Source organism: Perognathus longimembris, chromosome 4, assembly GCF_023159225.1.
Source record: "Perognathus longimembris pacificus isolate PPM17 chromosome 4, ASM2315922v1, whole genome shotgun sequence".
In the NCBI taxonomy this organism is placed as follows: Eukaryota; Metazoa; Chordata; class Mammalia; order Rodentia; family Heteromyidae; genus Perognathus; species Perognathus longimembris.
In genome coordinates, this window is record NC_063164.1 from 32,904,328 (window position 1) to 32,914,777 (window position 10,450).

A 10,450-nucleotide genomic window follows, 5' to 3' on the forward strand; every position below is an offset into this window, starting at 1 on the left:
AGGCAAGCCTGCCTACATCCAATTAGAAGAGATTCTGATTTTCTAAGCTTAGGGATCCCCTCTTGAAACACAACCTACTACATATATAATTACCCATAAGGACTAATGCATGATGTCCTTGTGGTACTTGGGAACAAGAGGAACTAATGCGAGCATGCTGAAGTTCATACTGCTCTCTGAGTTACATGTAACAAAGCCTTTTGTTGCTGACCAAGGCATTTCTTGTCTATACCCATAAAATTGTGGCAGAATAACTAGTCATCTTACTGGTAAGGTAAATTCTCAGACCCTGTATAATTCCGGTCACATACAAGAGACAATATTAGTGTTGTTAATTTTTGTCATCATCAGTATTATGTTGCTTAAACAATTTGATCTAGCTATTATAGTTCTAGAAAGCTATCTTACTGAGAAATTACAGTTTGTTAAATAAGATGTTAATTGAAAAATTGTTTGTAATAGTAGAAAATTGGAATCAATCAAAATGACCATTGTATAAACTTAATATTGCCTAAAACCATTCTAAAACACGGTGTCATACATAAGTAAACATTAATTTTATGCAGTATTTTTACAGGTTGTCTGGGACAATTCTGTTTTATGTGTACTGTGGGGCCAGGCAAAAGAAGAGTGATTTACCACATACTCCTTTTGTCAGTGATAGAAAAATTACAGGGCAAACACAACCTCACAAGCACCTTTCAAACCTGTTTTTTTTTTTTAAATTACATTCAATTCTATTCCACTGCCAAAGCCAGTAACCTGGCCAAACCAATCAAAGCACAGACAATTACACTGAGACTGCCATTAAGTCATAGCAAGAGTTTAGGGTATTATAGAAGAACAAAGAATACATGACACAACTTCCCAATAAGCATCAATAGGAAAATCATTAATCATAATTGCAATATATTCTTTTTTATTTTTATTTTTTTGCCAGTTCTGGGGCTTGAACTCAGGGTTTGGGCACTGTCCCTGAGCTTATTTTTGCTCAAGGCTAGAACTCTACCAGTTGAGCCACAGAGTCACTTCCGGCTTTTTCTGTTTATGTGATTATGAGGAGTCACACCCAGGGCTTCATGCATGCTAGGCAAGCATTCTACCGCTAAGCCACATTCCCAGCCCTACAATATATTCTGACCAAACAAATATCAGCCATCAAAAAGAATGAGTATATATGAATGTTCTAAAATCAAAATGTTCATGATGTATCACTGAATGAAAATAATAGATATTAAGTATTGTCTGAACCTAGTTTTATCTAAAACAAAAGTATTTGAATACATATATATGTTGTATGTATAGTAAACAGGAAAGTAAAATATTGACAATACTTATCTCTCAGGACTGGAGTTAGGGGAGAAAGAAATATCTACTTAATATTTTTAGATATTTTTATATTTTTGAAAAAATGTTTCAGGAGTATTTATTTCTTCTGATATGAGAGGAAAAAAACAAAACTTCCACAAACTGGGCATGGAATCTTATGCCCATAACCCTAGTTACTCAGGAGCCTGAGACTGGGAAGATGACAGTTAAAGGATAGTCCAGTAATCAGAAGCTAGGCACTATGGCCTACAAACAATGCCACCAAAACAAAAAATGTACACTACCAGCAACAAAAACTAGCAGAAAATAATAAATAACTAAAGGAAATGACAAATTTATTTATCTTCCAGTGCATATTCTAGTTGATAACTCATTTCCTATCTTCCTTCCCCAGTACATGTAGAAATTAAACAATGAATCTAATAATTAGTTTAGATTTGAAGTCCTGCTTCTTCAAAACTTCATTCTGAATACACCATACATTATAATCCCTCTGTATATCACCTCTGTAATAACAATAAAGTAAACTAATAATTTACTATTTGTACTAATATATTATTGTTTATATTATCTTTAAACAAAATTAATAATTTTTGCTTCAGAAATGACCCACTTTTCTTATAATCACTCAGAATTGTTGGGTACCTCTGGGTCATATTGTATATCGTGGTGGAGTAGAGCTTACTTGGGAGTTTCTGAAGGTTCCCCCACGCCCCACGCCCTTTCTCTTTCCTCTTTCTTTCTTTCTTTTTTGCTTTTAATTTCTTGATATCTATTTCAAATGTATTTTTCTGTTTTAAATTTTCCATTTTGTTATTTTGGGTAGCTTCTACTTCTCAATTGAGAACCACTATCTTTACATTCATCTCTAGAGTATTTACCTGGGCCTCATAGAGTATAGCTGCTTCTGAATGTGGATATTTCCAGCATCTAAGCCAGGAATTGATACGTTTATGCTCTCTCTTCTTTATATGGCTCATGAGCAAAGAATTACTTTTTTCTACAGTTAAAATAGTTTGGGAAAACAATCAAACAAACATCAGTATTTTGTGACATATGAAAATTGTATGGAGTTTAAATCAATTTCCAGAGATGCAATTTCATTGAAATAAACCATGATTACTTATTTACATTTAACCTGTGATATTTTTATACTACAATAACAGAGCTGAGTCATTGTGACAGTGACAATAAATATGTCCCACATATCCTAAAATATTCCTTCCAGTTGTCTGTTTAAAAAACTCATGATTTATGTCACTGCTCATCTGTTGTTGTTTTTGTGATACTGAGAACTGGATCCTGGTCCTTGTGTGTGCTAGACAATTGCTTGCTCTACCATTGAGCTGTAACCCTGACCCTGGTAATTGTCTTTTGTGTGTGTGTGTGTGTGTGTGTGTGTGTGTGTGTGTGTGTATGTATACACTCTTCACTTGGATGTTACATGAATTTGAGCAGGTCCATATCTAATTAATTATCAAAATGCTGGAGACATGCCTCAAGTGGCAAAACACCAACAATGAACAAGAAAGTCTAGCAAGAACACGGGTGATCAGTTTAAGCCCCAGTACCAACATATGTGTATGTGTGCGTGAGTACACACACACAAGCACAGACACAGACATAGACACACACACACACACACACATACACACACACACTCAACAGGGTTACGGTTACAGCTCAGTGGTAGAGGCATTCAAGTTTCCAGAAAGAATTGTTGTTAGAGGAATACTTGTAAGATTCACTCATATCCTCTTGCTAAACCTGAGGACAACTAAGTTATTCCACGACCTTGTCATTTTCATTTTAAAGCAAGACCCTCTTCTGTTTCTTCATATCTATTCTCTCTATTATTCCTTTGTAGTAATGTTAGTCTTTTCAAAGTGATTACAAGAGATAAAAAGAAAAAAACCTGAAAAGTGATGGCCTGAGGGTGAGTTTCGTTTTGAGTTAATGAAAATGTTCCACTTTTTGGTTATGGGTGCATAACTGTGAGCCTACTAAAAACCATCAAATACACACCTCTAGAGGTAGGATTGTATTGAATTTACATATGTCAAGGAAATTATTATGAAGAAAAGTGTCTTGATGTGTTTATTTTCTAACAGCATTTGTTGTGGCTATGGTATTTCTCTTTTTCCAGTGGGGCAAAGTGAACAGCAACAGTTCTGAAGGTGCTCAGTTGACAAGATGCCTGAACTGTCTACTCTCTTCTACGTCCTGAGACATAATAGAGAGGGAAGAAATCTTCCCTTGTCTTCAAGGAAATCTAGAATTTGTCCTCTCTCTCTCTCTCTCTCTCTCTCTCTCTCTCTCTCTCTCTCTCTCTCTCTCTCTCTCTCTCTCTCTCTCCCTCTCTCTCTTCAAATATCTATTGGCAAACAACTGTAGGTTTCTGGATAAAATTCATAATTGAGTAACTTGAATTTTTAGTTTATGGTGTGACAGAATGATGCAGTAAAGATATAATTATAAAACGGAACTTTGGCAGCTAGAGATCTGACTCAAGTAGTAGAACACCAGACTAACAAGCACAGAGCCTTGAGTTCAAAGCTGCATATCCCCCCCATTCCTCGTACTTTCTAATAATATTTCTGTTAGCTTTAAGAAACAAAAATGCATTGATTGGTATCTGTTTATTAATGCACTGTTTGTTATCTTCCTTTCCTCATCTGTTTTTCACCCCTCCATATTCCATTTGTAACTGTAAAGAAACTGAAACTATAAAGAACCATGTAGGTAGGATCTCTTGGCTTCTGGACTGTTTTGTCCAATTGAAGGTACAGATAGAGATCAGAAAAGATGGGAAAGAGTCTTGTATTTGTTTTCCTTACTGAGGAAAAGCAGGATATTTTGCCATGGCTCTCTAATCAGTCCCTCTGTAATCCCAATTACTCTTTGAGCTTTCCACCTGCTCCTTGCTAATTTACTGAACCACAGTATACTTTATATCTGAATATATACACATTGAAAGCATTAGTAAATCACAAAAAACAAAATCCACAAAAGAGACAGGAATGACATATACCAAGTGCAGGTTATGGTTCTTCCTGAGAAAGATAGGAAGGCATAAAGGAAGCAGGGCTTATAACCAAGAACAGGCATGTTGCTGCTGTTATCCAATAAAACCAGTGATGTGGGAGACAATGATGTTTTAAAATTTATAACCAGTAGTTTGAAGGATGATAGGTCAAACACCGTCACTGACCATCTTCCCATCTCCTATAATTAGACACTTCTTGTGATTTTTCCAAGGGAATGGCGGTGGGCCCAGATAGACCGATGCTACTGCTGTTTACTGATCCTACTTTGGTGGAAGTAAGCAGCCCAATCCTGTGAATCTGAAAGAAAATATAAATGATAGCTGTAACCCTCCCAAGATTTGCAGTAGAGAGTGTTTGAGAGAGTGACTTCTTTGCTAGTTTGGGTGTGCAGTTTAAGTAGGCAAGCAGAAAAAAGAACAAAGAAAGATTTTGCAGAGAGAATTTGACTTGTTCTGGGAAAGTTTTTCTTTATCCATTAGATGGCTTCATACTTCTTAGTTATATCTAAATTGTTTAGTTATGAAGATAGTATTTAATTTTAGACAAACAAGATCTAACATAATAAGCCAAGTAGTTAGCACTCAGTTAATCTCAGTCATGGAAAATCATGGATGGATGGATCTTTCCTGTATTTTGGAAAAATTGAAAAATGAAATCAAATAAACTCTATATTGAGATTGAAAAGGAACCTATCCTGCATAATAGATTGGATAAGACATCAATGTGGATTTAATGTACCAGATCAAGGAAAAGGAATACAGACTGAACATTTAAGGTCTTAGCTTGGTTGTGCACGCACGCACACACACACACACACACACACACACACACACACACACAAATAGGCTGAATCATACAGAACAACAAAGATACACTGTATTTTTTCCATAAATGGCTCAAATCCAATTGCCAGGCTCATGGAGAGGTCTTTTAGGAATGTGGTATACTGACACCTTCAATTTTCTAGGCTTCCTCTAAATTCACAGACTTTGTCCCTTTATTATTCTCTTCTTAGTTCTCATCCATGTTGTTTGTGTGGGACAGACCCCATGCCTTTCCATATGGATGGATTCTGATTGGCACTATTCAATCAACCTAGTCTATCCTGCTCACCCTGTGGTGACTAGTTAGCCAGATTTCCATCATTTTGGCAAAATGACTGAGAAAAACAACTCAAAGGAGGAAAGGTTAGTCCAGCTCCTTGTTTCAGTCTATGATCACATAGTGTCATTCCTTGTATAGCTGTGCTTATTGAGTCAGAACACCATGACAGGAAGCATATAGTGGAGCAGACAGGAAGTAGAGAGAGGGAATGGGTCAGGGTGAAGATAATCCTTCCCAGAGCACTCTCAGCACTTCAACCAGTTCCACACACCAATAGCTACTGAAACTTGCATTGCTATGATAAATACCTGATATAAACAACTTAAGGGAGGAAAAATTTATTTTGGTCCCCGGTTGCGTATCCACATTGTTTTGGGGTCTCTGGTGAGGCAGAACATCATGACAGAATGGCATGCTGGAGTTTTATTGCTCATGTCATGGCAGCTGGGAAGGAGAGAGAGAGAGAGAGAGAGAGAGAGAGAGAGAGCTGGAGATAATTAGCTCCCAAGAACATGGCCTCAGTGACCTCCTTCCTCCATCTAGGTCTCAGTATTAACCTTTTCACTATCACCCAATAATTAATTCAAATTATGATTCCACCAATCCATTCATTATCAGAACCCTCATGACCCAATTGCTACTCAATGATTTGATTCACCATCTGGAGACCAAGCCTCAACACATGAGCCTTTTGAGGGATATTTTATATTTAAACCATAGTCAGTATATAGGTACTTCAGGAAAAGTAGTTCTCCATCTGCCTCTGTAAGGAAGTAAGGGGATAAGGAAGATGAGCTTGTTGGAGACATATTGCTACCATAGAGGAGCCATCCTGAAGATGGGCCCAAGGAGACAGTCAATGGAGTTTGCCTTGAAGTCAGGGTATACCTGGTGTCAGCCCTAGATGAGGGTCCAATGATGGGGGCCTACATACTTCATTATCTTCATAAATATAGTTTGGTGGGTCAATAATACAGAGGCATGTACTACAGTGACTTTCAACAAATATCCTGAGACCAATTGACAGATTTTCCAGATAAGATTGTCAGTGTCAGGTAAGAATTGTGTTTAGCTAATATGAAGATAGTCTCACAGATTGGTTTATAACTTTGAAAGTCTGTTCTATCATGTACAGTAGGCCCAGGCTGTGGCAATTCAAGTTTGTTTAGTGATTAGCATAGGCTGAATTTTGCTTTATTCTCCTAGTCATAGATTATGTCAACCTTAGAGTCTGGTGTGGCTGAATTCCAGCCATCACATCTGTATTTGAAGTAGAAAGGAAAGAAAAGGAGAAAGCAAAATGTGCTTTAATGGAGTACCTGGTGCCTGTGCCTAGATATTCAGAAGGAGGATACTATCTGGAAGGTTGTAGTTAGAAGCCAGCTTGGGAAGAGAAGTTCAGGAAACTCCATTTTCAAAATAACCAACAAAAAGTCAGATTAGAGGCATGACTCCAGTGATAAAATACTTGATAAGCACAAGGTCCTAAATTCCAACCCTAATACTGCAAAAAAAAAAAAAAAAAGGAAATGAAGAATAATGAAGAATGTACTATATGACTAAATCCACATCTTGTAACCATTCTCAGAAGAGCTCCTTACTTAAATTACAACTGTACTTTGGATGATGCCTATAAATATAGTATTTTAAGTGTAAATAGATCTGCCCATAGTAGACAGACAAACGGCTGCCCTAATTCATGAAAACTGAGAATGTGTTATGTCACCTGGCAGAGGGATTTTTACTGATGGGATTATTTAAGGACCTTGAGATAGGGAGATTATCCTGAATTATCTAGGTGGCCCAATGTAATCACAAAAGAGAGATGCAAGAAGGTTAAAAGCCAGAGAAGGGACAGTGGATTTAGAGGTTGGAGTAATGAGCTTTGAAATGAGGGGAGGTGGTACAGGTCATGGAATGCAGGTGACCTCTACAAGCTGGAAAAGACAAGGTAATCCATCTTCCCCTAAAGTCTATCCATAGCAGGACTGCTGCTTTTGTATTTCTGACCTGTAGAACTCCAAGATATTGTCACAGCGGTGATAAGAAATTAGTTTTCTCTGACTACTGCAAATGGCATTGTCAGTTTTACTTCTGGAGTGAGAAGCGAAGAAATGTCTGGATATTGTATATTCTCCTGACCTATAATCTTGGTTGCCAACATTTTTCCTATTATGAAAGTATGGCTCATCTAAGAAGAGAATTGCCTTAAATCACGGCAGTTTGCTTTATTGATGGAACTATTAATTTCCAAATTAAATTGCCTCCACCTTAATTTGGAAAGTACCCATACTGTCATTTCATCTTCTCATAACAAGTTTTTCTTTTTTTTTTTTGGCAGTGGTACTGGACCAGCAGAGAGGTGTAATAACCCTATATTTTCCACAGCTCTAGTTAATCAAAGGGAATGTGTATTTCCAATTGGATTTCAAAGAGTAGATTAGCACTTCTAGTATCAGAAAACTTAACACTGAATGTCTGATTGTTATGAATACAATGGGTAAAAAAGGGATAGTTGGGCAATTTTACCTACACTGGAAATTTCTAATGTTTATGCATACTAAGGCTTTTGGAACCTTTGATATGTTGAATATCCTTTAATGAAGTCATAAGGAACCATAATTATTCTTTAGAAGGAGAAGACTATGAAGATTTTCCTGTTTCTTCTAACAGGTGTATCATGAGATAAATCTTGTTATCAACAAATTAAACCCAATTGATCAAACACCTCAAAGAATAAGCTATCATCACCATCAGAAACAATTGTATTATAATTCTGAGATAATAATGGTATTCTTTTAGAAGAGTCAAGGCTAAGTAGAATGAAAGGCTTATTGAAGTTCTTTCTCACAAGGTTTCTTTAATGCTCTTTGGTGATGTTTCTGAGTGCTGTCTAAACAAAGTCTCTGTGGCATGGCAACTGTTGCCAGGTAGGGTTTAGCTTCCTAAGGAGTTCACAGAGGAGAAAGGCTGCTTTTAATCAACAAGCTGAGGAACCATGTGTAGCCTGGAGACTGAGCACCTGGGCTTGGTTTCATAGTCAATATCCAGACAAAGATACCCCAAACTACATACCCAGTCAACAAAAACAAAGTGTCTCAATGACATCTATCTACATTTATGAGGCTCAGAGATATGCTGACTCTACAAGTTGTCACTGCTGACACCATGCATTTTATTTGGCCTTGGACTTGATTTTGTGATCTTTGCCTAATAGCACGAATCCTTAGTGTATTTTCATTCTGAAAAGCTAAGAAACTTGATGGATGGTAAGACATACACACACACACACACACACACACACACACACACACACACACACCTCTAGTTTTTCTCTTTCTGAATTCAACTACTCTAGGTACATTATGTACATAGGATTATGCAATATTTTTCCCATTGCATCTGGTTTAGTTCATGTAGCTCCTATCTTCAAGGTTTACCATATTGTAGCATATTTCTTTCTTATTTATGTCAGTCCTGGGCCTTGAACTCCGGGCCTGAGCACTGTCCTTGAACATTTTGTACTCTACCACTTGAGCCACACCTCTACTTCTAGCTGTTTTGGTGGTTAATTGGAGATGAGGGTCTCCCAGACTGACTTTGAACTGCAGTCCTCAGATTTCAGCCTCCTGAAGAGCCAGGATTATAATCATGAACCATAAGAGCCCAACTCAAACCTTCCTTTTAAAGGCAGAATAATACTTTGTATGTATATATCATATTTTCCATATCCATCTCACTGTTATAGGATATCTTTGATGCTTCTACTTTTTGGTTATTGTGAACCATGCTGCTATGTACAAATGTGTGTACAAATAGGTGTTTGGATGGAAGAATAGTTTTTAAATAAGGGAAAGATTATCTCAAAAGTTCTATGACAAGAAATTGGGAAACTATCTTATGTATTTGAGCTCCTACAACAAAACATGAGCTGAATAGCTTAAACAACGTAAGTTTATAGCTCATATTTCTGGAGGCTGAAAAATCCGAGTATGATCCTAATAGATCGGATATCTTGTGAGGGCTTATTTCCTAGTTCAATAGATGATGCCTTTGAATTGCATCTTCTTGTGATGAATGGGGCAAACAAGTTCCAGACACCATACCATTGCAAGGTTCTTCACACTGGCCTAATGGCCTCTCACACACTCCTCTCAGAGCACTGAGAATAGGGGGTTTAGGTTTAGATTTTAACATATGAATGGAGAGGCACAAATATTCAGACCAAAGCAGAAGCACTAAGTGTAGAGGTTTTCCCTTTTATGTAGGGGATGGGATACCAAAACATGTTTCTGGTTACAAATAACTTCTCTGGCATACCAAGAAGACACATAAATAGTAAGATAATTTTTAAAAGACATCAATAGGCAAAAATAGCTATTCACAGTTTGGACTCTAGAAACCAAAGACATCAGTGAAACATCTCTGGAAATAGCCCTGCATAGGAAATGACTTCTAGCATTTTTGGAATGAGACCAGAAGGTTATCATTTGGAAGAGTGTTACATTACATCTGGGAGACATCAAACAAATATAAGATGGTGATGTAAAATAATTGTGATGTTGAATATTCATACTTGAGAAGATAATACCATGGTAGCAGTGCTGTCAGCATAAGTTGGTATGGTCAGTGTGCTTAAAACATTGTCCAAGAAAATGCAAGCTCTGGTACTAGAATGAATACTTAATAGATAGGTTATTGATGTATAATATTAGCTAACAAAAAGTACATCCTTGTTTCATATGTATAGCTCAATGACTTTCACAAATAGATCAACCTCCAGCTAATATTCAGACTGAGAACATTAAGCAGAATCCCCTCATGACTCTGTTCCAGCCATCTCTATCCTAAGTAACTATTGCTCTGATTCCCAAATGACATTAATTGACTTTATTTGTTTTGTATTTGTGTCAATGGAATTATGTTTTTATGCTTGTGAGATTCACTCAATCTGTTATTTCGTTGTAATT